This window comes from Pogonomyrmex barbatus, unplaced genomic scaffold (assembly GCF_055798465.1).
Source record: "Pogonomyrmex barbatus isolate J1 unplaced genomic scaffold, ASM5579846v1 scaffold25, whole genome shotgun sequence".
In the NCBI taxonomy this organism is placed as follows: Eukaryota; Metazoa; Arthropoda; class Insecta; order Hymenoptera; family Formicidae; genus Pogonomyrmex; species Pogonomyrmex barbatus.
The window spans coordinates 168,428-193,387 of record NW_028297122.1 but is presented as its reverse complement, the minus strand read 5'-3'; the positions used below and the strand labels follow the sequence as shown (position 1 = coordinate 193,387).

Below are 24,960 nucleotides of genomic sequence, written 5' to 3'. Positions count from 1 at the left end.
CTGTTTTTAAAAACATAAAACTCAAGTAGTAGTTTCTTTAATTTAAAAATAATAAAAACCAAATTATATGTATATCTTTCCTATCCATTAGAAAACTTCTTGTTTCTAACCCAAGTCGGTCAGTAATTATTTAGCTTTAAAATATTTATATATCACAAAATTGCTTTACTCAATTTACGTTTTTATTAGAAAGAATTATAAAGTAACAGTATTAAAATAAATGATAAAATTTTATTTAAATAAAAAAAATTTTTTATGTAAAAACACTTGGCGCTGCTCATTACCTCTCTAAAAAAAATATGAATAAGATGTGTGTGTGCGTGCGTGCGTGCGTGCGTGCGTGCGTGCGTGCGTGCGTGCGTGCGTGCGTGCGTGCCGTGCAGTGCGTGCGGTGCGTGCGTGCGCGTGCGTGCGTGCGTGCGTGCGTGCGTGCGTGCGTGCGTGCGTGCGTGCGTGCGTGCGTGCGTGCGTGCGTGCCGTGCGTGCGTGCGTGCGTGCGTGCGTGCGTGCGTGCGTGCGTGCGTGCGTGCGTGCGTGCGTGCGTGCGTGCGTGCGTGCGTGCGTGCGTGCGTGCGTGCGTGCGTGCGTGCGTGCGTGCGTGCGTGCGTGCGTGCGTGCGTGCGTGCGTGCGTGCGTGCGTGCGTGCGTGCGTGCGTGCGTGCGTGCGTGCGTGCGTGCGTGCGTGCGTGCGTGCGTGCGTGGGTGGGTGGATGGGTGTGTGTGTGTGTGTGTGTGTGTGTGTGTGTGTGTGTGTGTGTGTGTGTGTGTGTGTGTGTGTGTGTAATTATAATTTAATCATATTAAATAATAAATTTTGCCTTTATTTGTAACATTCAAATAATCTCATCATTAGTTTTACATTTCCATTTGATCTAAGCGGCGCCAAGTGTTTTTACATAAAAATTTTTTTTATTTAAATAAAATTTTATCATTTATTTTATACTGTTACTTTATAATTCTTTGTAATAAAAACGTAAATTGAGTAAAGCAATTTTGTGATATAAAAATATTTTAAAGCTAAATAATTACTACCACTTGGGTTAGAAAAAGAAGTTTTTAATGGATAGAAAGATATACATATAATTTGGTTTTTATTATTTTTAAATTAAAGAAACTACTACTTGAGTTTTATTTTTTTAAAACAGTGGTTTATCAAATCTTTTATACGATTGAAATATATAATTTGACTAAAATAGACTTGTAGCTTCATGTTTGTAAAACTATAACTTGGCGCCAATTATTGATATCAAATCTTTTATATAAATTTTACATAATCATTTGAGTTGGCAATATCCACTATATTTGACACTCTTTTTTTATCTTTTTTTAAAAAAAAGGTAATTTTATAGTGATATCAGACATTTTGAAGTATTCCACTATACTTGACACCCTTTTTTTATCTTTCTAATATTTATCTATACTGCATAAGTTATATAGACATATTTGAAAGGTAAGGTTTGGTCAGTAAAAAATTAAGAAAATATAGGAACTAAAAAATTTAATTTATAATAAAGAAAAATCACCAAAACCGACATACTACTTTACTTTTGGACGATATTTTTTAAATAAAAGTTAAAAATAAAAATTTGAATATATAAACACAAACTAGAAAGTGTTTTCTCAGAGATAGTAGTTTTTATAATATTGTTTCGTATTTTGTTATAATTAATGTTTTTGTAACATAACCTAAAAAGAGTATCTGACAAAAGGAACTCACGGAAGTGTCCCCCCTCCGATTTTAATGAGCTTCGAATATATTAAAACATACACAAAAATAAAAAAAACGTATTTTTTTATATGTTCTGAGCTGCACGTTAAGGAGGCGAAAATCCTCTAAAAAAATCGGTTTTCTTCTTTCAAAATAAATGTCGTCAAAACTAAAACAGATAAAAAAAAAGTTTTATACAAAAGTTTTATACAAAAGTTGAATCGTTTCAAGAGTATGCTGAAAGAGCATGCTGACAAAGTATGTTTATATCATAGAGTTTGATGATATTGAAACAATGTAACAATGGATACAACATGGCTGCTTCAATTAAGGTACTGGAAAAATGGAATGCGCAATTAAAAGAACTATATTCGAAGCAATAAAGGTTCGATGTCACTTCTCTCTGTATATAAGACTCTATTGTAAACTCATGTGGAACTTTGCTTCGCGTTAAAAAGTGTATGGAGGCAGCGTGTCCCTTTTTCTCCACGATAAGCTTCACTATCAAAAGATCCAACTTAATCCAACCCATATCACAATGATATTTAACTGTTTAACTATTGGATTAGAGAAAAAGTCTTTTTACAAATTGGAGCATAATTGAAACATATTTTTTAAATCGTTTAAAACAAACTTTTTACCAACCAAATATGTGCCGTTTTGATCGATGATCTTTGCCGTTTTCCGGATAAAGCCATTATTCCATCGATATTGTTATGTTCTGATTGTCCGTTTTTGGGTCAATACATTTAAATACTTTACCCTGGGATTGGACCGATTTGTGATTTAATCAACTCCGAATAGATAATGAATTTTATAAATTTTATCGCGGATCTTTTCTAATAATTTGATTATAATTTGAATAGTTTATTTTAAAATTGATTTTATTCAATTTATATTTAAGAATTTATTTGTTTTAATTTTAGATCGTTTTTCTAATTCTTTAAGCCTTTGAAATAATTGGAAGGGATTTTTATTCGAAATTATTGTTTGATTTAATTGAAATCTTAAATCTTAAATTGATTTAATTGAAATCTTAAATTTTAAGTTGAAATCTTAAATTTAATTGAAATCTTTTTATTTGATTTCTGCGCCCCCCTCTTTTGGGCATGAATGCTTTTTGAAATTAATTATTTATTGGTTAAAACTCTAAATTCAAATTATTGAGTTGCAACATCATTGGCTGTGACTAACTGCTATGCTACGCTCTTTGTCAGCGACCGAATTTGGATTTAGAATTATTTTCTTGATTTCAATTAAAAAGTAATTAAGAAAGAAGTATAAGATTTCAATTCTTTTATTGTTTTTAATTTAAAATTATCTTTATTAAATTAAGAAGGCTTTTAACTTAAATAGATTTAAATTCTCCTCAAGAGAATGATTACAAACAGCAATCTGTTACAAATTTAAGAATTCAACGCTAAGGTCTACGATAACGATAAGAATGACAATAATTACGCCCGACTTATGACTGTGACTAATTTTTAATAACTGCGTCCCAAACAAAACAAAAATAAAAACTAAAATTCAAGCGCTTTCTCCGCATTCATATTTATAGATGATCAGAACTTCTCGCGCGAACTTTTCATTTCCTACTTCCGAACGCATAATTAAGAGGGGGAAAGTTCTTTCTTAGAAGTGTCATCTGAATCTCCGTTAGCAACAGGTGTAACCTGATACACTAGCGGCCAAAAATGCCTTCTTCCTTAATAGCATTTCAAACAGAATATACCCAGTTATATCGCATCTAGGTCCCGATTGATATCCGATTGATTATCTGTTTAATTAGCTAATATTATTTTTTTCTCGAGGAGCTGTCACTCTGACCGATTTTGACAAGCGGCACGAGGCAACGCTGTCGAACTTAACATGATCTATGAATACCTAGATGCGATATACTGGATATATTCTGCCTGAAACGCTATTAACTTAAAGGGGAAGGTATTTTTGATCGCTAGTGTACCAACAGGATTTCAATCAATAAATCAATATTTTTATCGTAAAACACGCATTCTTTTATTTAAAGTTATAAGATTTAGATAGCCGTGACATCTCCCCCCTTAAGTCATACATAATACCTTATGTTACTATGAATAATACTGGTTAATCCTGTATAAAATTTACTTATTTCTATGTTAATAATGCAAAAATTAGCTACTATTATTATTATATTTTATTTATTATTTTTTTATATATTTATTATTATTATTATTATTATTATTATTATTATTTATTGTTTTTTATTTTTTTTTGAACATATATATATATATATATATATATATAAAATATATATTAATTATACTAATTATTTCTATTATGTTAATAACTTTATTGGATTAATGAATTGGTTATGTAATTATAAAACAATATGGTTTAAATGCGAAATATGCTCCACCTTTTCTTTTTTTATTTGTTTGTTTGTTTTAATTTTTTTTTATTTATTTATTTTATTTTATTTATTCATTTATTTATTGCAATGAGAAGGTAATTTAATTTTTTTTATTCAATATTTATCTGTTACATATGTTTTAGTGATTATAATTTCTTCTGTAACTGATTTTTTTCTCTAAGACATAATTTTTGGAATATTCTGAGCAATCGATTAGTCTTTGTATTTGCATTAATATTTTATTACAAATTGAGTATTTGATCTTAACATCTTCATTGCTTTCATTTAGAATACAAAAAATTTGTGTCACGCTCCAAAGAGCATGTATATTTATAGCCTTTAAAATTAACCTTTGATCAAAACAATCTTCGTAAATTCGTTTTCCTGGCGGTGTGGTTTGATAAAATATGTCGCTACATGGATTTTCTGTTCGATCTCGAAATACATTTCAATTCTGGATTCCCTAGTATTTTTTTAAAATTTTCTATTTTTTTCTGTTGTTTCTGCATCTAAAAAAAATTACTATTATATTTATTTTATTTGCTTTTAAGACTTTCACAGTTACTATTTTTAAAAAAGTAAATATTTTTTACGGGTAAGTAAATATTTTTTACATTTTATTATGCATTGTTGAATGCCAACGTTTTGTGAACATTGGAGTTCACTTCATCAGGGCGAAGGGCAGCCTGATACTATACTGCTTCTCCGGTGGAGTTCCCTTATATACGCTATATGAGAGGAGAGTAGGAATGGAGGAAAGTGGGGGAGCAGATAAAGGAGGACACTATACTCCTCAATAAAAGGAGAGAATGTGATATAATGTTTGTTGATTTCTTTTTTGTTATATTTTTTTTTACTGCGATTATATGTATATATATATATATATATATATATATATATATATATATACACGATACTATATATATATATATATATAAAATACTTGTTTCTATGTTAGTCTATATATATATATATATATATATATATATATATATATATATATATATATACGAGGATACTCTGAAAAGTTTTGAGCCTAACATAGAAACAAGTATTTTTTCGGTCAAATATAATTTTATTTTTCAACATAATCTCCTTTTAAGTCGATACACTTTTCCCATCGATACTCTAACCTCTTTAATCCCTTCAAATAATAGTTGGCGTCTTGCTCCGCAAAATAGGCGTTTACGTATGCGATGACTTCCTCATTTGATGAAAATCTCTGTCCTCCAAGCGAAACTTTAAGCTTAGGAAATAGGAAAAAATCACTGGGGGCCTACGGTCTGGTGAATACGGTGGATGGTCAACCAATTCGAAGTGCAGTTCGTGAATTTTGGCCATGGCGACAGCCGAAGTGTGAGCAGGTACGTTGTCTTGATGGAACAGCACTTTCTTCTTCTTCAAATACGGCCGTTTCTTTGCAATTTCTGCCTTCAACTTATCAAGTAATGATGCGTAATACGCTCCCGTTATTGTTTTATCTTTTTCAAGATAGTCGATACACACAATTCCGTGACTATCCCAAAAAACAGTCGCCATTATCTTCCCAGCTGATGGAACCATCTTCACCTTTTTCGGAGCAGGTTTACCCTTTGCAGTCCACTGTTTTGATTGTTCTTTTGTCTCTGGAATGTAGTGGTGGATCCAAGTTTCATTTACAGTTATAAATCGACGCAAAAAATCTGACTTATTTCGCTTGAACCACTCCAACAGGGCCTTGGAAATGTTCATTCGAATTCGTTTTTGGTCCAAAGTGAGCAAGCGCGGCACCCAACGCTCGGATAGCTTGCGCATATCCAATTCTTCAGTCAATATATGACAAACGTGTTCTTTTGATATGCCCATAGCCTCTGCTATCTCTCTAATCTTGATTCGACGGTCGTCCAATACCATTTGGTGAACATTTTCGATGTTGTCAGCAGTGGTCGCAGTTTTTGGCCGTCCCGAACTCATCATCAGCCAAGCTGGTACAACTACGTTTAAAGCTGCCCATCTTTTTACGGTAGCAAATGATGGGACAGAGTCCCCGTAAACAGCGTCCAACTCGATTTTAATTTGCGCAGGTGTATTGTCTTTCAAATGTAAGAATTTAATCACGGCACGATATTCAATTTTTTCCATTTTTACAAAAACACTGACATCGACTGAAACGACTGTCAAACAACAACTGAGCGTCCAAAATGGCTGAAATTTTCACAAGTCTTTCAAAGTATATACTATTGTAGTACTAGAATGGTTTTAACGAGTAACGTCATCTTCATGTTAAGGTTCAAAACTTTTCAAACTACTCGTACTGACCAACCATAAATTATGTGAAGAGCCTAGCCATGAATTAGAGTGTCTATTATTAGTTTGATTGTTCTTATGCAGAAATATAGTCCAATTAATCCTGCACTTGCATTGCCGATAGATAGAAATGTTCCCCAAATTTTCTTCCATGCAGATTCAGTAATTTTATATAAAGAATTTTCGTCGAGAAGATGAAAGAATGATATTCCTTGAGATAAGGTCGGTTCTCCCATTACACCATGAGCCATTGTGTTTAAAATTCCGTTTTTCTTCGTTGGAAATATGATATGGGCTCGTAAATTTTCGAGTTCGCTGTTTGTATATATGCCGCTTGCTGCCAATGATGCCAATGATGAGGGTTGTATTGCTAAGTTGGTTTCGTCTTCGGTGTCAGTTTTAACAGATTTATTGTATTTCAGAATTGATGTAATTTTATACCATTTTATACCATTCATCGTTTAAATAATATATTGTTGGAATTATTCTGCTGCAAGTAATTGGAGTTTTGAAAAGAATATGGGTTCGTGGTGCTAAAAAGTATGTTTCATTTCCTTTTAATATTAATTGTTGATAACATTCCTTCGTATGATGAATTTTAACTTCGACTGGAGTACATTTGATTATATGGACGATTTCTCCTGATATTACTGCCATATATCCAGATCCTTTCATAATTTGATATGCAAAATCGTCTGGAGAATGTGCTCTATACTGAGCGCATTTTTCATAATTTGTTGCTTCAAATTGCAGCGTTGTTTAAGTACATCTGTGTACAAATGATTCATTTGTGTTCGTATGTGTCTTTCTACATAAACAAATAATAAATTTTGAATTTACGTAAGTAAAAATATTTAAATTTTCAACTGATCAATAATTTTCGTTTATAAATAAAAGTCCATTCATTTTTAATTTTAAGAATTAATATTAAATAATAAATATTATTAATAATATTAATTAATATAAATAATAATTTTGGATGTTCTGTTTTTATTAAAGTATATCCGCAAAGAAATTCTTCTCCAGTTTGAGTAAATGCAAAAGTTATATCTTGAGTTGACAAGGAATAAATTATTTGTAATTTTTCATTTATATTACTAATCAGTTTGTTTTTTCTTCATATAATATATTATAATAATTAAATTTACAAAAATTTGTCGGTCTAGTTTCTCAAAAAGTAAATCTACCCTCAATATCTATGCAATGTCCATCTGAATATTGACAAATTGTTCCTGTTTTTAAATGAATTTGATTTGTTTCAATATTTATTGTAGCTTGATATGAAAACAAACTTATAGTCATTATTTCTTGTACAGTTATATCTTGCCAAGTTCCATAAAGATCTGAATATTGTGTTCCTAAACATTTTCCATCGATTGTTACAGATCCATCAAAAATAATTAGTCGTGAAGTTGTATAATTTATTTTTAATTCGTTAATTATGTTATTTACGTTTACAGTTAGTGTTCCAGTTTTGTGCATATTTTTACATTGGTCGAATGTTGTGTCAATTATATATTCTGCTTACGCATTTTCTACAGTTGATATATGTGAATACATGCCGCAATAATAAATTATTCGCAAGATTGAAATTTTACATTGTATAATATTGATAGATTCGAATTTCGACAATTGTAATAATTGAATTTTAGTTTTTTGTATTTGTGGTTCGATTAGCAGTATATTACATTCTTCTGTTTCCAATAATGACAATGTTGTGATATTCAGGTTGGATGTTCCGCAGTCAAAGCCGATAATTCCATAATTTTCTTCTACCAAGATGTTCTGGAGAATTAAGAGGAAGATTTTCGCTTTCATCTGTTTTAAAAAAAATATTATTATAAGTGAAATTGAAGTTGTTGCGTGGTACAAGTTTAATTTCTTAACTGTCGTTTTTCGAATTTTGTTAGGATGAACAATCTTTGATTTTCCTTTAAAAAAAATTTTGATATTTCCATTTGGTAAAATATCCATTACATAATTATCCATTATATATGATCCGGAATATTCATCACCTAATTTTTCTTTTCTAGGTTCACATAAAAGGAAAACTTGATCATTAATTTGAAATTCTTGTGAATTAATTTTTCGATCATAATAATGTTTAGATTTAATTTTTGAAGCTATCAAATATTTTCAAGCCAATTCTTGTAAATTATGAATATTTGTCATTAATTTACATAAATAATTGTCATATGTTTTTCCTTTTTCTGTATCATTAATTATTTCACTGGACGGTTGTCTGGCTACTTTGTCAAACACTAACTCATGTGGAGTATATCCAATTGATTCATGTGTACTGATATTATAAGAAAAAGTTGCATATTCTAATAATTCATCCCATTCAGTAAATTTATTAATATATTGTTTCAAATATTCAATTAATACTAAATGAGATCTTTCCAAAGCTCCATTGGCTTGTGGATAAAAGGATGTTGTTTTAAATTGTTTAATTCGAAATTGTTTTGTAAATCTTTTCATTAAGTTACTCATAAAATTCATTCCTTGATCTGTTAATATAGCCTTAGGGACTTCAAAAATACAAATAAAATATTAAAATATTTTAATAATGCATTAGCGACTTTTACGGCAGTTATTGATTTTAAAGGTATTGCTAAGGAAAATTTGATTAAGTGATCTTGGATTGTTAGGATATAGGAATTTCCTTTTGATCTTTCTGATAAAGGTCCGATTGTATTGTACATTGTATTTTTTCAAATGAAGAAAAGGGTGTGTCAGTTATTAACATAGGTTGTTTGGTTTTGACTTGAACTAACTTTTTTATTTGACATTGTACACATTGATTTATATAATTTCGAATTTCAGTCTTTAAATTATCCCAATAAAAATTTTGCCTAATTCGATTATATGTTTTAGTTACTCCTTTATGTCCTCCAATTTTTGATGAATGAGCTTCTTCTATTATATTTTTTCGATTTTCAACTTCCGGAATTCTGACTAGACCGTGACAAATTATTAATTTAACTGGAATTCCTATAATGGATTCTCGAATTCGATTTAAAATTTCTTCCCATTTTATATTATCAATTTCTTGTGTTTTTGCAATATTTAAAATTTTTATTGAATTTTCCTTAATTGCTTTTCGTAATTTAATAGTTAAACAATGCAATGTTTCCTTAGTTATCTTTTCATTAATATTATTTTTGCAAATAAAAATTAGATGAAATTTATTTCCTTTCTTTACTATTTCAATATTTCCTATTTTTCCTTCTTTAATTTAAGGAATTAAATTTCTATTTTGTAATGTTTTTGATGTTATTACAAGATTTACCATCTGCAATTTAAAAGTACAAATAATTTCCTTTTTGGATAAAAATTTTGTCACGACGGTTTATTATACTTTGCTTTTGTCCGCGTGTCATTATTTGTCTTTCAGTTGTGTCATTTATTTCGTCAAAAGTCATTTCATTGTAAGTTCTCTGTCATTGTCTTCGTCTTTGTCAAATTTTTTTTCATTATCTTCTTCAATATCTTCTTTTTCTCCAATGTAGTCATCAATGAAAATTTGGTCAATCCTTGGATAATTTTTATTTTCTTCATTCTCACTTTCTGGCATTAAATTTTCTTGAATTTCTCCTTGATTAATTTCACTATTATTTCCTGTTAAGTTATCCAAAATCTGTAAAAGATTTGGTGGTATTTGTGAATTTGAATTATTATAATTTTTTGAATTTGGTTCATCATAACTTTCTGCATCTTCGTAATTTTTGAATCTAGTGTGGAGTTTTGTATTATTGTTTTTTGTGCTATTATTAAATAACTTCTCTGAGTCATCAGTTTCGTCTGTTTGATTTAGTGGATTATTATGTATTTCTGTCTGAAATGTATGTTCATAAAATAAAGGTTCATTTAATTTTTTTTTAGTAAATGGCATGCTTTCTCTTTCTAACTTTTCTGTATTACGCGTCTGCATTCCTGAAACTAATGACTCTGGTTCTTCCATTGTTCTTCTTCTTGGTGAAGATGGTAAAGTTCTTGGTTTTGCGTATCTTGCTTTCTCATCTTCTGAACACTCTTCTATTTTATCGTATTGAGATTGAATATCGTATTGGATATATATTTATTGTAAGGTTTCTAGATAAAGCATCAGCATTATTAATTTTTCCTGGTTTATATATTATTTCATAATCATATTCAGCCAATTTTATTCTCCATTTTGCTAAACGAGAAGTTGGATTTTTCAGTTTATGAAATCAAGTTAATAGTTTATGATCGATAATTAAGAAAAATTTTTTACCATAAATATAAGATCGAAAATGTTGAACAGCATATACAATTGCTAATAATTCTTTTTTTATAGTCGAATAACTTTTCTCTGCATTTAATACTTGTGAAGCATAACTAATCGGTTGATCTTTTCCAATCTGACCTTAAAATTGCACCTATTGCTGTTCCAGAAGCGTCAGTAGTTAAAAGAAAAGGTTTTGTAAAATCAGGATATTGTAATATTGGTTCCTCACATAACGCATTTCTTAACGTATTAAAACAGTCTTGTTCTTTATCTTCTCATTTAAACTCTATATTCTTTTTTAGTAAATTGGTTAATGGTTTAGCTATTTTTGAAAATCCTTTAATAAATCTTCGATAATACCCAGCTAATCCAAGAAATTGTTTTATATTTTTTGCATTTTTAGGAATTGGAAAATTTTGAATTGCTTCAATCTTTTTAGGATCAAGTCGAATTCTATTTTCTCCAATTATATGTCCTAAATAAGTTACTTCCCTTCTTAAAAATTCACATTTGTCTAGTTGTAATTTTGTAAATTTGTTTCTATTAATCGTGAAATTAATTTCTCAAATTTAATTACGTGTTCTGTTAATGAACTAGCATATAATACTATATCATCTAGGTATACAAAAATTTCGCTTCCTTACATTCCCGTCAAAACTAAATCCATTAATCTTTGAAATGTGGCAGGCGCATTTTTAAGTCCAAAAGGCATTCTATCAAATTCATAATGACTATGGTGGATAGAAAATGCTGTTTTATGACTATCATTCGGATGCATTTTGATTTGATGAAAACCTGAAGCAAGGTCGAATACAGAAAAATATTTTGCACCATCCAGCTGATCGAATATTTCTGTTATGTTTGGAAGTGGATACGCGTCACCTACTGTCTTATCATTTAGGTCACAGAAATCTAGCACCATTCTCTATCTCTTGTTTCCTTTCGAGTCCGACTTCTTAGGGACTATCCACAGACGTATTATAAGGTGATTTTGGTGGTTTAATTATATTTTGCTATAACAATTCATTTACTTGTCTGTTAATTTCATCTTTATGAATTACTGGAAATTTGTATTGTTTAGTATTTATTGGAATCTCATTTACTGTTGGAATGCGATGTTTTAAGACATTAGTATGATTAAGATTTTCACCGGGCAAATGAAAACAATCGACACTTTTCTTTATTAATCTTTCAACATGTTCACGCTCTTCATTATTTAAATGCTCAAGTCTTAATGCATCAATTATTTTATTTTTTCTTTCATTTTGATTTATATAGAAACATGATCTTGGATTCGAGTTTATATTAAGATTTTCATTTGAACTTGACTTTGAGTTTGAATTTGAGTTCGCACAGGAGCTTGTATTTGTATAGCTTACATTTGAGGTCGTCGAGTTTGAGATTTTTTTATCATTTTTTTCAAATTCATATATTTCAATTGTGGGAATTAATTCCCTTTCTTCTTCTTCATTTGTATTTATTACTTGTAGATAAGCTTTACCATCCCTAACTGTAACTAAAGCATCACCTAAGTAAACACCGTTACAATTAAGGAACATATCCTTCCTTCAATTCTGAATTCGCGACTCTAATATGCATTCGTGAAATAGATCTAGCAGGAATTATAAATTCTTCTTCTTGTTCGTTTTTTAATTCAAAAGATATAATAATATCATTCCATTCTAATTGATTTTCTTGATAATTTACATTTACTTGAAATTGTTTAAAGAAATCTGAACCCAGAATCCCATGTTGTGGTATCGGAAAATCATCTTCCACCAAATGAAAAAAAACTGGACATCCTAAGATATCTATCAGTGCCAGCCCTAAGGTGGTGATCACGTAATACGTTGTAATTCCACTTAGTTTTATTCCCGTCCCCAAAAGTATCTGGTATTACAGTATTCTTTTTGATTATACTTGACCCTGATCCGCTATCTACAAGAAAATTTAAAGTTTCTTTAAAAGCTTTCTAATTTTACTGTTGCTATCTCCTCAATATAAGCAAAATTTATTGCTCTACATTTGATTCGACTTGAGCGTTGATCTTCCGTGCGGGGCGAACATTGGTTTTTCCCGAAGCTGCCCCATTCCTCTCGGGAATCTGTCCGTTTCCCTGAATTTGTAAATTTTGTCTAAAATTATTTCTATTGTTGCGATTGTTGTTATTGTTACGATTGTTGTTATTGTTCATATTATTATTATAATTATTATTATGAATGCCGTTGTTATTATTATTATTATTATTATTATTATTATTATTATTATTATTATTATTATTATTATTATTGAAAATTCTTTTCCGATATTCCAATTGTGTAACCTAATTTTTTATAATATCTGCAAGTAATTATTGAATTTTGATTATTTGAATTCCAACTTGATTGAAATCGCAGAAATGCGGATTGTATTTGATTATTATTTCTATTATAATTATTGTTATTATAATAGTTATTATTATTTCGCATATTTTGTGAAAATCCCGATCTATTTTGATTTTGATTCTTATTAATTAGCCAACAACGATCAGCTGCATGACCTACCTTACGACAAAATTGACATGTTATTATTTCAGCTTCAATGACGAGTCGAAGCTCGTTTTTCAGCCGGTGCGTTCTCTGCGAGTACTACACGTCTTATCATGTTTACGGTTTCTAATTCTTTCTCTGCGTCGCTCGTCCCTCTTCAAATGTTTCTTCTTTTAATATTATTATTTCTCTATTTAATTCGCGTAAGAAGCTTGTGTTTAAATATTTTTCAATTGAATTTCGAAATTCCAAACTTAATACTCCAATTTCTCTTTTCTGTGCATCAAGAATTCGCTTTCTTAATTCCCTAACTCGATTTGCATATGCTGCAACCTTCTTATCCTTCTTTTAATATAAATAAGCCATTTTGATATAAATTGCGCTTCATAAATTGTTTCTCGCGATCCATATTTTGCTCTCAATAATTCAATTAATTCTTGCATATTTTCAAAAGTTTTTCCCAACATCGATCTGTACGCATCCTCTTTTAATTTATTATATATTGCTCATACTAAAATTACTTCCTGCGTGAGTGTAACCATACTTAATGCTTCTTCGCAACTTTCGACGAAATAAACAAACGGAATGTTTTCTCTATCGAAATTAGACACCACTTCTAGCGCGTTACCACTTCTCTGATTGAAAATTGTAAAAAATTACTTATCATTTCCTTCTGATGGCAAATTAGTAGCTTGATTTCGTTGCTGTTGCTGAAGCTGTTGTATCATTCGTTGTTGCTCCCATTAGCAATTCATTCATTTGTCTCTCCTGAATTTTCCATGGTATTTCTTGATGTTGATTGGGCAGATCCCTTTAATTTATTGTTCTTTTTCACTGTTCACTATCGTTTCTTTCCATAAACCGTTTAGTATCCTACCATTGTCAAAAATTTTTCTAAATGTTACGTTCTAATTGTCCGTTTTTGGGTCCATACATTTAAATATTTTACCCTGGGATTGGATCGGTTTGTGATTTAATCAACTTCGAATAGATAACGAATTTTATAAATTTTGTATCGCGGATCTTTTCTATTAATTCGATTATAATTTGGATAATTTATTTCAAAATATAAATGATTTTCGTAGGCCTCTTGAAGTCAAGATTACTCAATTAAGGGAGTTCTGCAAAAACCGAAACAAATGGTAATCGGACAGTTCAAGGTCAAAACTATACAATGGATGCATTAAACCTTCCCAGCCAAGCACTCTCAATGTTTGTGTAGTCATCAAAGATGTGTGTGGCCTAGCGTTGTCATGATGGAAAACAACGTCTTTTCTATTGATCAATTCTGGCCACTTTTGAATGGATTGCTCCAATCACATTAGTTGTTAACAGTAGAGATCATAATTAATCGTTTTGCCTGGTAGCAGTTCATAATGGATGATTTCTTTCTAGTCTCATAGACACATAGCATCACCTTTTTTAGCGTCAATCTTTGCGATTGTTTGTGGTGCCTTACTTTGTTTTGATCGATTTTTTTCGAACATTATTATCATATATTATTTACTTCCCATTGCCCGTTATCAATTTTTTTAGAAAAGGTTCAATTTCGTTTCGTTTCAGCAGCGATTCGCAAATGGAAATTCGATCCGTTAAAATAATAAAGATCGAATATGTCCATATCATAAGAAGGGAGGTGTGCGTTACGGCGGGGCCCGACCACGAACCAGTCATGAAAACTCGTAATTATTTTGCGAAAAAATATTACCTCAACCAGGAATGGAACCTGGATCTCCTGTTTATCGGGCAGGCATCTTATTCCTTCGACTACCAAAGCATATGATGATATTTATCGCAAATAACATATTTAGAATAACATGTCAACAATACAATGATACACACATATATATATATATATATATACGCATATTACAATATACATATATACATGTATTCTTTCGAATCCCTACGACCGGTATTCCAGAGAGATGATGGTCCTATTCTCTCGATGGATGCAGGTCGGACTGCAACGGCGACATCCTCCAACGCCATTGGCAAATATACAAATAATCCTCCTGGAGCACGACAGGAGAGATTGCATCAAGCATGGCTCGAGCCCCCGATATAGAAATTTGCTTTTATTAATCAAAACTATATTCGATATTTATTATTTTTTGTGAAATAAATTTATTGACAAAAAATCACTAAAAACATATATGAAAAATCTCACGGATGATATGGAAAGTTGTTACCAAAACTCTTATTATTATAAGTTATTGTTACAACTATAATTATTATAAATTATTGTTACAATTATATTTTTACATATACAGGATGTTTTACTTCAAATATAATATAATAAAAATAATTTAGCAAAAAAGATATCTATGTGACAGTTTAGGACAAAAGGCGGATAGCATGTTTTTAATACGGCGACGCTACTAAGGCACAGCCATTCGGCGGTTCGGGCGCTGAGCCTCGAGCGGTGATGGAATCTTCTGATATCTGACCGAAATGTTCAATGAATTCCGAACGCAGAATTAGAGCACCCTCTCCATAAATACGAATTTTTAATAAAAACAAATAAATTCCATAAAAACAAATTTTTTCTGTGGCTTGCGCAGCGTTTTTCCCTTTTTTATAATAAAAAAATAAAATGTGTCGGAAAGTTCCTGATTTTCATTCATTTTCAAATTTGATTGAATGCGTCAGTATTGTTCAAACCTATGCTCAATCTATTTAAAAATGTTATATGAAATAGCACCTTTCCGATGATGTATAACCTAATATGTCATAATAGTGGATCATAAAAGCATCGACCAGATCTCTATCTGATAGTTATGTAAAAAAACTTTTGTATGTAAAAAAACTTTTCCCCCTAATATTAAATTAGATTTCTCAAGATAGCCCCCCCCCCCGCAAGATTAAATCCTCACAAAATGATAATTAACAATGGAACATGCGGAAGTACCCCCCCCCCGATTTTAATGAGCTTCGAATATGTGAAAACATAGATAAAAATAAGAAATACATGTTTTTTTTATAAGTGCTGAGCTGCACGTTAAGGGGAGGGGGGGAATCTCTTCTAAAAAAAATCGGTTTCTTTCTTTCAAAGTAAAAGTCATCAAAACTATAACAGAAAAGAAAAGTTTTATACAAAAGTTGAATTGTTTCAAGAGTTCATAAAGGAAATAAAAAAAATTTTTTTAACTTTTTTTAAAATTTCCTTCAACACTTCGTATTTATCTTTTTAATTTTAAAATTGTTTAATGATTAAATTAAAGGTTAATTTTATACGAATTCAATCATATGCTACGTTTATTTTCTGAGATATTATTTTGAGAAATAATTATAAATTTTTACTTATACACGCTATCCGTACTTGTTCGCGCTCAATTCTTCACGCTGAACGGATTCGTCTCATATTGCGTTGACTATGCGAGAGAATAAGTCAGTACAAATTAATAGTTATTCACAGAATTAAAAGACTCTCTGAATGAAATAATCAAAAAGTTAGATAGTATGACTATTGAGAGTCAAGCGCAGATCTTGTAGCGTACAATTTAATTACGGATTATGTTATCACATAAAATATATAATAGACGGTTCGGCTCACATTTGAGCCATTTTCAATATAAACCCGATGGTCATAAATCGTAAGACGTTAGTGAAAAAAAATCCTTGGTTGTGGTCCTTTGGCAAGGAGACTTATTATACATTCTATAAATCACCGTCCACACAGTTGCACGATTGGATGGAATACAAAATGTGCAACAACAAGAAACATTTCCCGACAAGCAGGATCTTGACTGCTAAATTTTTATATGAAATAAATCCAAATAATTATATTACCAACTACGTGCCACTTAGTTTTAGCAGACTTTCAACTAGTAGTGGTTCTATAATATTTCGATAATCAAATATCTTGATATCGATTAAAGTCCCATCTTATTATCCCCGTCACAGGAAATATATATTGCGAAAAATATTATCTCCCAGGGATCGAACCTGGATCATCTGTTCTCCGGGCAGGCATCTTATCCATTAGACCACTGAGACTATTGTAATATTTATCGCAATATTCAGATAAATAATGTGTCAAATGTCTTTTTCAGCCGACGTGAGAATAAACAGTACATTAATATAAGTCAAATACATGTTAATAAATAACAACGAGTTTTAGAACAACAATAATAATAACAATGATGAGTAATAATAATAATAAGAGTAATAATAAAATAATAATGAGTTTATTAAAGCGCTAAAGTTAGTCGAATATTTTTGGCGATATGTTAGAGTATGTACTGAATACTTTGGACAATTAAAAACAAATTATGTTTAAAAAATTACACTTATAAAATATCATTCAACTTTCATTCAACTTTGATTGTAAAGCAGTTAATTGCAATAATTAGTGTATTTTATTGAGAGAATATATCTTTTACCAAGATATATTCGTCTCGCATAATTTTATTGTCATAATCTTGTCGCAACATTATAAAGGAATTTGCTGATACATTGTCTATCTATTACATTGGTTGCGTTTCAATATTCACTGACAATACTGAAAATTTATTATATATATGACACGAATTATATTTTCAGTACTAGCAGTAAACTTCGGAACGCAGTTATTATTAACACTATGGTATAAAAAGGCACGAATTGTTACAGCGAATTCGCAGTTCGACTAACATTCATTCTATTACATACTACTGTTAATAAATACTATTTATCAATTGTGAATAATGTAAGATTAAATAAATATCTATTCTTAAAATTTTTATTGTTATTTATATTTTTATATTTTTTTTATTTTTATAGTTTTTTACATTGGAATTGTTGATTTTATTTGTTTTATTTAATTATTAATATTTGATAAAACAAACAATCTATTAATTCTGATCGCATTTGTAAAATATTTGCAGATATTAAAATGTTGTTTGTTTATTATACAATACAATATTACATCCTTTTTCTTTGTTCAACGGATTTCCTTGAAAAATAATTATTTCAAAATTATTAAATTTATTATTAATTTATTATAAATTTATAATAAATTAGATAATAAAAAATCTTTTCTCTCTCTCTCTCTCTCTCTCTCTCTCTCTTCATAAGATAATTGAGGATAGGCCGGTACTTTAAATATGTTACGTCGTGACGACTGCATGATTCTTCTCTTTCAAGTATCAGTTATTAGAATTTAATTAAGCGGATAAACGGGTGACACATGTTCTGTTACGCTGTTAGATCGCGACGGTTATGCAACTGATCTTTTCCGAGAGTCGGTTACTAGAATTTGGCTAAGCGAATAATCCTTAGTATTCTAATCGCGGAAGAACAACATGTGTACAGATGTTTCCCTCAACGAAATCATATATATATATATATATATATATATATATATATATATATATATAGTGCCCTTAAAGGCACGGGGGCTCGAGCTATGCTTGATGCAATCTCTCCTCGTGCTCCAGGAAGATTATTTGTATATTTGCCAATGGCGTTGGAGGGTGTCGCCGCTGCAGTCCGACCTGCATCCATCGAGAGAATAGGACCATCATCTCTCTGGAGTACCGGTCGTGGGGATTCGAAAGAATACACGTATATGTATATATATTGTAATATATGTGTATATATATATATATATATATATATATGTATCATTGTATTGTTGACGTGTTATTCTAAACACGTTATTTGCGATAAATATCATCACATGCCTCGGTAATCGAAAGGATAAGATGCCTGCCCGGTAAGCAGGAGATCCAGGTTCGATTCCTGGCTGAGGTGGTATTTTTTCGCAAAATAATTACGAGTTTTCACGACTGGTTTGTGGTCGTGACGCACACCCTCCCTTCTTATTTGGGCTGCTACTTCTTTTTTTTTTTCATGCGGTCAGAACAGTTTCAGTCCGTCAGTTTGTCAGTAATTCAATCAATCGGTGTCAGTCGAAATATATTTTTTCATCAAGTACAAGTGACCAAGTTTCCTGGTGACACCGCTTCCACTTTCATCATCTCGCAGGTCCCAAGTCTCCGGCATTCCAGAATAACAGTAAGTTTGACTACACATAGTAAAATTCTCTAATAATAATTTTTGGTCTCTTCTCCTTATTTTTTCTCATTTTTCCCTTACATCCTTTCTATCCTCTGCCGTTTTCCTTACACTTCTACTCTCTTTTTCTTTTTCCTTTTTTTTTTTCTTTGCTTGAGCCGTCGGACTCACTGTGCATGTCTCCTCCGTCCTATTCCCCAATTAGACCATCTGAATCTGGGTCACCTCCAGATTTCAGCGCACTCTTCCCAGAGCGTCATGACACAAATTTCCAATATCCAGATTTCCTCACTAAAGAATCCTTGGACGAATTCTGCGAACTCCGGACTCCTTCCCCCCCTCCCCTAGACCTCACTATCAGAAATCCGATCTCCTCTCCGAAACAACCACACACGAATAATATCAAATATAAATTTAAATATATTAAACAACGCAAGATAAGAATAATTCGAATGTAGACAAACATACAAATATAATCGAATTTGTACACGAAAATTAAATAATACATCCGTAAATTTTCTAGAACATTCAATCTATATTATATGAATTTCCATATGTATAAATCTCCGTTCCTTTACTCATCTCGAACACAAAAAAAAACATTTGTAACACCTTTTTTTTATTGATCAAATGTAAATATACCTTAAGCAAATGTACTTCAACACAAGAAATAATGACGCGGATCTTGTAGTTAGTTAAACTTGTAATCGTTTTAAAATTATCAATTATATATAAAATTCAAATTATTTATCGTTTAGTTATTTCCTCCCTCTTTCATTCCCTGCTATTCCAAGATTCACACATGGTCCTGTCCCTGGCAAAAGAGATTAAATTCTCTTGCCTAAATTAGGGACAGACGGACGCATGTCACGCAGTCGAAGTCATAGCGTCTTTTTCAAGACGTTGATTCGCACTCGTGGATCTGCACAGTGCGTTCGACTCGTAGGAACGCCTCAGCGCGTCCACCTGCGAGAGGGTATTTGGAGCGTCCTTCCTAGCCCATTCATTCTCTCTTAAAAAAAAAAATATAATTATCTCGGGCTGGACGTAACAAATAATTTGTCGTTCGTTATTCGGTTAGAAACTTTAATTTCTGCGTCAATCCTCAGCGACGGCTCAGGAACGAATCCCTTATTTCGCGAGTAATCGCAATATCGTCGCCATCTAGTCCTTATATATAATTACGTTTTTCTATCAACATTATAACTTTAATAATTATTATATTAGAAATGGAGATATATAGAGTCGACCATTTAAAGAGTGACACATTTTTATTTCAGAAACAAAGCACTATAGAACAAAAGCGTTTAGACAAAGGTTATTTGGTTTCAAGGTGACGATAGTATTTTTAATTCGTCATTTCATGCACATTTTCGAGGTTATTGAAGGTCAACTTAAATTTCTAAAGATCTACTTTAATTTCTTAAATAGAAACCTGTTATTTTAATCACGGGATATTATTTTGCGTAACAAAGGAAACAACTTTTGTAGGAACACTTTTTTTATTCTTCTTTTCTTCTTTTATTCTTCGGATCTTATTTTCGAAGATATTTAACAAAATGTTATATCACCGTTCTTAGCGTTACCCAGGATCAACGATGTGGACGTGACGGCGTTTGATCTCTTTTGTTTTGATTTTGTTTTGATTTTTGTTTTTTTTGTCCTTTTTTTTCTTTTCTTTGTTGTTATTTTTAGAGTATTTAAAGAAGATGCTCAAAATAATCTGGTTGACCTGCCATTTGTTAAATAGATCCGTCTTATACGGACACTGAGACTTAGTTTACAAATTTGGTTTTCCAATTTGTTTTGCACAAATTTATTCTTGTTAATACTTCGATATTGGTTTGATGATTCTTCGGATCATATCCTCTCTTATTAAGATTGTTTCGTACTCTTCTAAATTGTTTCTTTTGGTGCTTATTCGATGAGTTATAAGTTACTTTAATCTTTTTTGACCTTTTTCAAAATGAATGCATTTCAAGAGGCATTTAACATATGTTTATGATTCTAGGAGAATACAGAGGTAACTACAGAGATGCAGCTAATGTGTATAATGAACGTTTTACAGATCAACCGGCGAAGTATGGCATTTCTACGTATAAGGATAAGAAATAACTTAGAATTTTAACTTTGAATCATCTTCTTTAAATACTCTAAAAACAACAACAAAAAAGAAACAAAAAAACAAAAGGAAAACAAAAAACAACACAAAATCAACAGTTTGAGGCGAAAGGCATACGAGCATGTTTCTCACAGGACGACGCTCCTGAAGTACAGCCGTTCAGTGGCTCGGCCGCTGAGACTCAAGCAATAGTGGGGGAACTGTAGGCGTCGCCTTCGAAATCGACCGAAATGTTCAACTAATTCCGAGCGCTGGACTAGATCATAGATAGACTAAGCAATTTGTAAGAGAGTCGTGCAAATTTTATTTTCACTTTTCATGAAGTCGTTTTTATATAAATAGCTTTTAAATGAAAAAAAAAAATCATAAATGTATGAATTATGAGTTATTCTTATTTCTCCAATTATCTAAATAGATCATAATTTTATCAATATTAATAGAGTGCAAAGTTTAGTTTCCGAGAAATAAGGGGGAGCCGCTTTAGAAAAACTAATTTTGATAACTCTCCTGTAATTCTTATTGATAGTCTGAAAGCATTAAAAAACCAGATTATTATCGCATATCACAGAATATGGAATATATTAGGAATTTTTAAAAACATCTTTGATAGTTTCTGAAATGTCAATGCGAAGCATGTATTGTTGCAGACAGACACTATATTTTCAATATTTCTTTAAAGTTTGTAGAATTTCTAAAACAGTCCATTATAAACAAAAACTATTTATATCTCGGAAAAAAAACTTTATATATATGTTTTGTGCGTGCGTGCGTGAGCGCGTGCGTGAGTGCGTGGGTGAGTGTATAAATTCAAAAAAAATTATTAGGTGCATAATGTTATTATTTGTAATGTCATCGTTTTTAAAACTTTTGAAAAAAATTGTTTTAATGATCATTGTGAAAAAAGTAAATTCTGAAAAACAATAAATTAATTTATTGAATAACTAATAAGTTTTTATCGTTCCCACATTTTCTCGTGATCAAAGATTCCATTTAAGAAATGTTAAAAGAATATTATATTTAATGTGGAAAATGTTTTTGAATCTTTATATAATACAATTTAGAAAAAATATAAAAAGAATTTTGAGAGGATTATATCATAGTTATATCATATTGAATCATTTGCAATTACTATTAATATCTTTTATAGGCGTCATTTTTAATCCTACATTCATTAATTCCAGTTACCTTATCTACATTCGTGGGATCATTATTGATCCCAAAATTCAAAAGATTTCTGAAATATTATAAAATAATTTATTGAAAAACGGTTTAGGATATAAGCAATTAGACTGTTAGAAATGCATTCAAATTTTATTGAGATTTTTTTATTTTAAAATAATATTATTAAAAATTAGAGAAAATAACAACAATTATTACTCTTCTTATTAGATATATTACAATATATATTACAAAAATAAAAGTTATATAAAAAGTTATATAAAAATAAAAACACTAAAATAAAATATAAAAATAAAAAACCACTTTATATTTAAATTAAATAGATTTATATGTAAACAGATAGAATTATAAACAGATAGAATAAAATTGTGTAATAAGAAACAAAAAAAGCAAGACTTTTTCACGAAAAATTTTTTTTACTAAAAATTCAGTTTTATGAAAACTATTCTGTTTCACAAACAGTACATGTAATATTTACACTCGAGTGAGTTTACAAACTATTTTAGAGCATTTAGAGCATTTAGAGCATTTAAAGCATCTTTCAAAATACTTTATATCATATTAATTCTAGGGCACAAATAACAACGACTATCTTTCTTATATTGACTTATTGAAGATAATTTTTTTGATATCAATTTTTGGTCATTTAAAAAGTTATCTACTTTGAATTTTAGTTTTTTAAGAAATTTATTATATTCAGATCACAGATCTTTTTTTTTTTGAAATATGTAGGATTAGTTCTAAACCAATTTCCTTTATGTATTGCTGTCGTCTTATTTTCTTCTCTGAGTTTGACCTAATAAACAAAATTGTGTTCGCAACGCACTAAGCGCAAACTTTGATCAGGAAACGAATAAGATGATCCAATGTAATGATCCAATAATCTTCGATTTATTCAACACACAACGATATGATCAACGGCACTTCATAATAGTTACACAAAGGACACAACAAACATTCTTGTTCTTTCAGTTTCTGACTGTACCTAACACAATTGAGACTGCACTGAGGTAAACTACTTTTGAAATGTCAGCGATAAATTGGACCGCAAGCGACGATCCGAACAGTTCTACGAAACAAGCGATTTCGAAGAATTGCGAGCGGATGTAAATTACACTTGAGAACTAGCCACCGACTGACTGAGCTCCGCACCAATAGTCAATTTATAGAGATGTGACTCTAAATTGTTCCTCGCGCCGACCGTTATGGATTCCTCTGCCTCAGAGCACATCACGCCGCAATTATGTATCGCTCGTCAATTCGCGGATCACAGATGCTGGCAAGCGCGATTGATCGCGCTTTGAATTCGCCGATCTTCGGTGTTAGCGCGATGGCACGCGCACATTGGACGCCGCTGATATGCGCGACAATATCAAGAACAAAGAGAAACGCGTGATTATTCTGACTACACTAGTGTATAGAGTATTTGCAATCGTCTTTTTTCGCAATCCTCGATGCAGTGCTATGCACTATTGCATCCGTGCGGTGCACTATTTCTACCATTTTTAAACACATTGGAAGCTAATATGTTCAATGTAGCTGCGAAAATTGCACATGGTCAACGCTGTGTTCTTCGCTCTACTGAATAATTTGCACATTTTTGATCTAGCATTCATTTCTCTTTTTACCTTATTATAAAAATCAATAATTTCTGGCTTGTGTCTGAAGATTCAGTACTGCATCATGGTGTATAATCAAGATCATAACAATACTTTGGTTCTTTTTCAATACGTAGAACAGTAATGTTATGTCACGGACAAATTCGAACAGAGACTAGTTGATTTTATGATTTTTTTTTTTTGGTAAAAATTCAGGTAGAATCTCACGCTTATTTTTATACAGTTCCAACGTAAGTTAAGCCTTTTTTTTTAAGTTGCTTTACTAACTCAGAGGAAAACCAATTGTCTCCAATAATGTTTCTGTTTGTAAAGAATGGATAATTAATTGTAAAATAAACTCTGTAGGTATCGAGACTGAATTTTTTCGTTGAACTGGAGATTTAATGTGTATATAAATGCATATTATACAAATAATAAGTTTTTGCATCATAAATGTACATTACTTGATGCCATATTTTGCTGGCTTAGATTTCATATATATATTCTAAAAATACAGCAGCCTCTGAATGGACACAACATTTCATCCACTGTGAGATATTCTAAACAAAAATAATTATTTTGACAGTTCTCAATAAATTTTTTGAAAACTTTCGAAATAAGAACAGATCTATCTTGTTCTTTACGATTTCTTGTGGAAATATCATCAAAATGCAACACAGACAAAAAAAATAAATAAAAATCTATTCAAACTTATTGTCACAGTCATGACCTTATTGTCATCCTTCCCTATTCCGTCTGATGTCCACAGAGTCGTACGTCTTGATGATCAGTTTGAAAGATCCAGCAAGCAGTAATAAACCTATAAATACTCTCATTTCTGTCATACTGACATGATTGATATATGATGCCTTTGTTTTATTTCTTTCAAAAAATTTAG

General features: G+C 30.8%; 1 protein-coding gene and 2 pseudogenes across 8 annotated transcripts in view; all 3 read right to left on the bottom strand.

Annotated features, from left to right (window-relative positions):
* The window catches only part of PIG-S (phosphatidylinositol glycan anchor biosynthesis class S), a 227,528-nt gene that overhangs the window by 47,289 nt on the left and 155,279 nt on the right, over positions 1-24,960 (bottom strand). The gene's annotated exons all lie outside the window — the stretch shown is intronic.
* LOC148936264 (uncharacterized) lies at positions 6,377-7,289 on the bottom strand (annotated as a pseudogene).
* Positions 8,582-13,804, bottom strand: LOC148936263 (uncharacterized; annotated as a pseudogene).